We start from the raw sequence: 7,023 nt of genomic DNA, 5'->3' as shown, positions 1-7,023 counted from the left end.
CTTATGGATTCAAATTTCAAGATTTGATGCCCTCAATGTAAGGTTTCCATCTTCCTTCTTCCCCTACACACCGCCACTTTCCTCCTTCAAACCCTCAAAGTTCTCATGCTTCAAGGGTTTTTGTTCTTGTCGTCGTACGTATCAATAGTCATATCATCTTACTGGGTCATCGAAAAAGCATCCCTGACTGAGAAATTAGACCAACTTGCCCTTTGCTCACACTGCTCATTCTTCTTTCTTCACTTTCCAAATGCAACGCCCTTTGACGAGACATCACGCAATGCCTCCTTCCTCCAGCTCCAGCGCATTTCTTCTCCGGCTCCACCTTCCTACTGTACCGCCCTCCTCCAACGCCTATCTGATTTCCATATTGATCTTCATTTCTTAATGAAATCTCCAAACGGTAAAAAAAATCTCCATTTGTGAATCCGTTGTTCTCCTTGAAAGTGAAATCGCTTATCTGTAAATATGAAATCGATATCTCTAGCCAAATCACAACCATCACTTAATCCAATGGTGAATTAACTACAAAGCATCCCTTCTTTCGACGACGACTTTGGTTCTATGTTTGAAATATTTTACTTTTGTATGTGCATTAATGCCATAATTGCAACTGTTACTTAATCCAATGTTTTGATAAATCAATATTAATTCCACTTAAATGGTTGTTTCTATGAGTGCAGGGAAAAGTCACATAAGTGGAGATAATGGTAATTCCATAGCAATGGGATCAGGTTTTGAAGGCTCACTATATGCGATTAGTGTTTTGTGCTTTTGGGGCAAAACGGTCTTTTGGGTGTTGCTATTGTTAATGCTTTTGGTTTGTAGCTTTTAGTTGATCAAATGAATATATTCGGATTTATGAGTGCGAAATAGAGTTTGTTGTAGTTAAACACATGTAATAGTTGAATCCAGATGCATAATTTTGACAGCCCGACATTCATATATGTGGCTATTCTTCTAATCTTTTCAATAAGATACAACCATCAACTCTTTCTTTATAAATCATGGAATCTTACTCTTATGGCATCCTACATCGATATGTGCCTCTATCTCTCTCTCTCTATCTATCTATCTATCTGTATATATATATATATATATATATATATATATATATATATATATATATATATATATATATATGTATATATATATATATATATATATATATATATATATATATATATATATATATATATATATATATATAGAGAGAGAGAGAGAGAGAGAGAGAGAGAGATCCACTAAACAAATATGGCCTGATTTATAAGGGATGCTCTTAACTTACAATACTTGTGTTAGGAATGTTTGTTGTAAGTTCTCTACTCTTACCTCTCAATCTTTCATTTCATTTTCTATAGATTTATCTAAATATTTGTGTTTTTATTGCTATTTTTAATCTGTTTTAGAAGATCTCCTATTATGGAGGTCGATTGTTTTTGAAGTTTGTTTATTCTAATGGACCTTCTGCGAAGAATGTGTCTTTTTTTTTTCCTTACACATCTTTCCTTTTGTAAACTTATTTATGGGGTTTTGATGAAACATATTTTTATTTCTAAACCTGAAACCCTTATTACTCATTCCACAACTATTATTCAAAAGAAAAAATTATTAAAATTAAATAATATATTATATGATCAAATGGCGTAATAATGAAATTTAAATACAATTTATTCTGTTTACCTATGGATTTCTATAACATCATTTACTTTTAAATGATAAAATAAAATATTTACTTAAAAAAGATCAACTAGGTGTGAGTTGTAAGATACTATTTGTTATTTTTATATTTTTTTATTTGTGTGATCTTATTTTTGTACTTTTTTAACTAATTTTCATATTAACTATCTAAAAAAACTATTAAGTTAATAATTATAGTTTTTTTATAAGTATTTATATAAAATTTTATGTTATTTGAGAAATAGTATAATGTATGAATTTTAAATTTTCATCTAAAACGAAAATTTATGACATGGTTTACACATATTCTAAACATAAAAATAATAGGGTTGTCTAATATAAAAAACATATGATAAATCTTATTATATGAATTTGCTTTTATCTAATCTTTATTGGCTATATATTTTCCATAATATTTTGATAATATTTAATTTTTATTCGTGGTTTCCACGGGTTATAATATGGTATTCTATAAGGCTTATTTATTTAATTATTCTTTTTTTAAACACACATTGTATTTTAATTTATTTACCATACATTGTTTCAAAAAATATATATTAATACGAAAAAACTATTACAGATTAGTCATAAAAATATTGAAAAAAATATATATAATCATTATAATTTTATATTTCATAAATTAAATGTTATTAAATATTTAATATAAATAAGAAAAATTACTAATCTAACCAAATTCATTAATAACTTCACTTTTTAGCCAAAATTTAGGACTTATTTTAAAATAGTCATGAAAACCGTAGATGGTTAAAATGGCCTATTGTTTCGTCTATTTACCTACTGTTTTAATTTTAGTATATACGGATTTTTTTATTACGAAACCGTAGACAGAAAAATGGTCTACTGTTTCCTCTGAGAAATCTATTATTGTTTCCCAAAGAGTAGATTAAAAATGATCTATTATTTCGTCTAAAAACCAAGTTTTTTTCAAAATTTTACCATATTATTGATTAGGAGTAGTTTTTGCATATGAGGATATTTTTTTTTTTGAAAAAAAAAACTGAAAAAAAATCCATAATGCAAAAAAATGTAGTTTTTTAACCCAAAACCGTACTTTTCATTAAAAAAAACTATAGATTTAACCCAAAACCGTAAACTACGGTTTGGGAAACCGTATTTTATAGACAAAAAATTATAGATTTTAAAATAACTTATAGTTTTATACCTTCAAAATGATTTTTTTAATACTAAAAATGAAACAATAGACAAATTAACGAAACAATAGACGATTCTAAAAACATTCAGCTTCTTGGGCTATTTTGGGACAATTGTTAATTTTTGGCTAAAGATAATTAATTACTTTCTTAATTTGGCTAGATTAGTAATTAGTCCTATAAATAATTAATTAGTAAATAAATATTTAAAACTAAAATTTATTTAAGACTCTAAATTGAAATAAAATTAAAGTATAAGGGGGTTAAATAACCAAATAATATATATTGAATAATCAATAAACAAAACAAATAAGTTTGTTATTCTAATGGTAATAAGTGGTTGATAAATAATAATAAGCTTTAAAAAAATCATTAGTGAAGATTCTTTAAAAAAATACTTCTCTATTAATTACTTTGTGGATACAAATATGTAGACCCGGATTTATGACATGATACAACAAAAATAAATTATACAAAACAAAATTGCAAGTTGTATTCATGCCAAATATAAAAACACGATGCCAATCATGCCTTTTAACATTTGCTTATGGTGTTTTTCATATTATTTTTTATTAAAAATTAATTAAATAAACTAATTTTTATATTATGTTATTTTTGCCATGTGTCATGCTTGTTGTTTTTTAAATGTGTCATGCTTGTTTTTTAATTGGTTTATTTTTGTATAAATTAAAAAGTACAAACTGTGTCATCTAAGGGAAAACCTTATCTAGTCAATAAAAACACGGCTGGCCAATTCATGCCAACCCGGCTGGTAACAAATTCTATTGACATGGCAGTCAACTTGGATAGTGTGTATGGATTTAAACATCGTATTTCTTAAAATGACATTATTAAGATGTAGATATATTTTTTAGCTTTTAGACTACAAAAAACGGACCTCTTAAAGCAAAATGAAAAAGTTCTTAACCATTTATAAAACGTTTGTTTTAATTTGGCTAAAACTAAGCTCTTTTAGGGAACAAAATGTTTACATTTTCGAAATTTAAACCCAATCCCAAAAAAGGTTTAGGAATCACATTTAATTTTTTTCTTTCAGGAAATCTATTTATATTTGTTTTCCTGTAACAGAATATATTTGAAATATTAGAGGAATTCAGTAACCGGTATCATCAATACTAACTGGTGATTGCCAAGTAAAAAAGTATTACATAAAAACGACCATCAAATTAATCAAAAATCAAGAAACGAAAAGAAATTAAAAATGGAAGAAATTAAGAAGTTGAAAACATAAATTGTGGACGAGTAACAATCAGATCGTCAACCGAAGAAACGACGACTGAAACGATATCTCGCCATCTTTACTTTATCCATCGGTTGTCAAAATGAAGAGACAATTCATCAATGTCAATCAGACTTATCAACAGAGGAAGAGAAATAAAAAATAATTGCTCGAAATATTAAAAGAAATCAAGATGTTATTGATAAGAAAAATATTGCAGACCAAAGAGATGTATTCAAAATCAAAACCCCAAAACCTGAGTAGAGAGCGCAATGGATGCGACAGAGACTGCCGCATACTTATAAAGAGGAGGCGTGATCAAAATAAAAAAAAGAAACCCTAGATGCCGATCATGTACATTTACGTTCTTGCCCCTTATTACCATTTTCCCCTGCCGATGCAAATCCTAATATCGGTCTCTTATTTTCGAAACAAACAATTGCAACATTATTGTAAAAATTGTTAATCTTTTTGTTTCAATCATACAAACTAAAGAAACATTTTAATATCATCGTGTGAATTCGATTTTATAAGTTTGATAGTTGAAAAGCATCTTACTAACCGATACACTAAATATATAAAAATAAAAAATAAAAGTGTTTTCTTTTTTCCATTATAAATCTAGAAGGTGGGTGTTTCTATTAAAGTTAAAAGGAAAATGATTTAAAAAGGTAACGAAATTTCAAAAATATACAAAAAAGGTCATAATATCTTTTTTAGTATACAAAATACCATTAAAATATATTTTTTATACACAAAATACCAACGAAGTACACATGTTTTCAAATAAAACCTTGTGGGTAACCGGTTACTGCAGGTAACGGAAAAATGTCTTAAAAAGGTAACAAAGTTTCAAAAATGTTCAAAAATACCATTATTTTTTTAGTATAAAAAATACCATTGAAATTACTAAAATATTAAAAAAAAAAAAACATTGTTGTTTTTTAAAGCACTTTTTGTTAACTTCGTTGTTTCTGGATTATATAAAACACAGTCATCAGAGATTAGTTACCATCGTATCAATTCAACACCAGTTGTGTACTCTCTTTCATTCCATCACTCGATTGGTTTGTATCTAAACCCATCTTTAGAAATTTTCATGACATAACGTCACACTCATTTCTGTTTTGTGTCTCTCTTATGCCGTAACACTAATGAACGGCTAACTTTGATGTATAATATGTGCATCTATATAATGTATATATGTTTTAGGTTTGAGGCATATAATGTGGTCGGGAAGCAAGAATATTTAACTAATGTTATTACCCACTTACTTCTCTTGTTATCACAAGAACGATCAATTGAAGGAATGAAAGAGATTTGCATTATTGTTGTGAACTGATATGACGGTTCATGATCTCCAGTGATTGTGTTCTACATAATCCGACAACAACACAGTTAACAAAAATTATGGTATTTTTTAAACATTTTGGAAACTTCAATACACTGTTAAGTCATTTTTCCGTTTACCTGAAAGTACCTGGTTACCACAATGTTTTAGTTGAGCATATGTGTATTTCGTTGGTATTCTGTGTACAAATAGTAACATTAATGATATTTTTTGTACTAAAAAAACAACAATGGTATGTTTTGAACATTTAGAAACCGAGTAACCTACAATAGCCGGTAAAATGGTATTTTGAGTACTAAAAATAAAACAATGGTCTTTTTTGTATATTTTTGAAACTTCGTTACCTTTTTAAGTCATTTTCCCAAGTTAGAAAACCAACTGATAATGTATCCTCTAAGATAAGTCAAGAAGGATCGAAAGAATCCAACATGATAAAGGCCCTACACTCGAGTCAAGTAAGAGCCACTCCTGACTGCTTAGCAATTGCGTTGGCCAATAATCACAACATGCCAACCTGCCCGCCAAGGGATGGTTGCATGACTAATGTCACCGGTGGCAGAGCTTCAATATTTGATTTGGAGGGGCCGAAAATATAAGTTGTATAAAAATTGGTGAACAAGAGGGCCATAGTAAAAATTTTATATTTTTAGACTAAATATGTATAAAGTTAAAGCATAAAGACTATATATGCCAAAAAAAATCAGAGGGGGTAATTATTTGTCAATATAATTATTTGTAATTTGTCTTTGTATGATTATTATTGTCAGTAGAAAATGTCATATAAAGTAGTGTCTACGATATGAAATAAAATGTGTAACCCTCAATAGTCTAGGGGCTATATTATAAATATGTATGTCGTATTGCAATCAAATGATTGCAACTCAATTATGTAACCGGCTCTCTTGAGCTTATAAATAGGGCATTTTCCCGTATGAATAAACAAGTGAGCTTTGAGTGTCTAAGACTTGAGTTGATCTCAAAGTTCTTCCTCTGTTGAAATAGTTTGTCTATTTCTGAATAGCAGAGCCCTATCCAAAAATACCCAAGATTATTCATATAATTTAAACAATCCGTCGTCAATCCATTCGGACGCATCATTCAGGTATAATTTCATCCTTGGAAGGAATTGTAATTATTTGTAATTTGTGTTTATATGATTATTATTGTCGGTAGAAAATCTCCATTCCTAATAATTACCTCCCCTAAATGCCACGTGGCATTTCAATATGCACCATCTTTCCATGTGTCCATCTCTCAATTTTCTGCAGAAAAGAATTCCCGCCCATTGCATTAAATACAAAAACCAATTACATAAATTAAATACAAATAAATTAAATACGATATTTTTGAATTTTCCTACAAACTAGCAACTTTGTTGCCATATTCTAACCAATTTAGAATATTTTTGAATTGGCTGATTTATCTTTTACCCAATATATATGCATTATAATAGGAATCTAATTGCATTTCCGATTTTATCAGTTATCATTTACATATATATATATATATATATATATATATATATATATATATATATATATATATATATATATATGTATGTATCTAAAAATATTTGTTTA

General features: G+C 28.1%; 1 non-coding gene across 1 annotated transcript; it reads right to left on the bottom strand.

Annotated features, from left to right (window-relative positions):
* Positions 1-4,105: 4,105 nt before the first annotated feature.
* LOC111909032 (small nucleolar RNA snoR111) lies at positions 4,106-4,231 on the bottom strand. The gene has a single exon (XR_002856056.1). It is a non-coding gene; the product is annotated as a small nucleolar RNA snoR111 (small nucleolar RNA).
* Positions 4,232-7,023: the final 2,792 nt, after the last annotated feature.

The sequence above is a fragment of the Lactuca sativa genome, chromosome 1 (assembly GCF_002870075.4).
Source record: "Lactuca sativa cultivar Salinas chromosome 1, Lsat_Salinas_v11, whole genome shotgun sequence".
Classification (NCBI taxonomy): Eukaryota; Viridiplantae; Streptophyta; class Magnoliopsida; order Asterales; family Asteraceae; genus Lactuca; species Lactuca sativa.
Note: the sequence above shows the minus strand (reverse complement) of the source record. Positions and strands in the feature narration are given on the sequence as shown.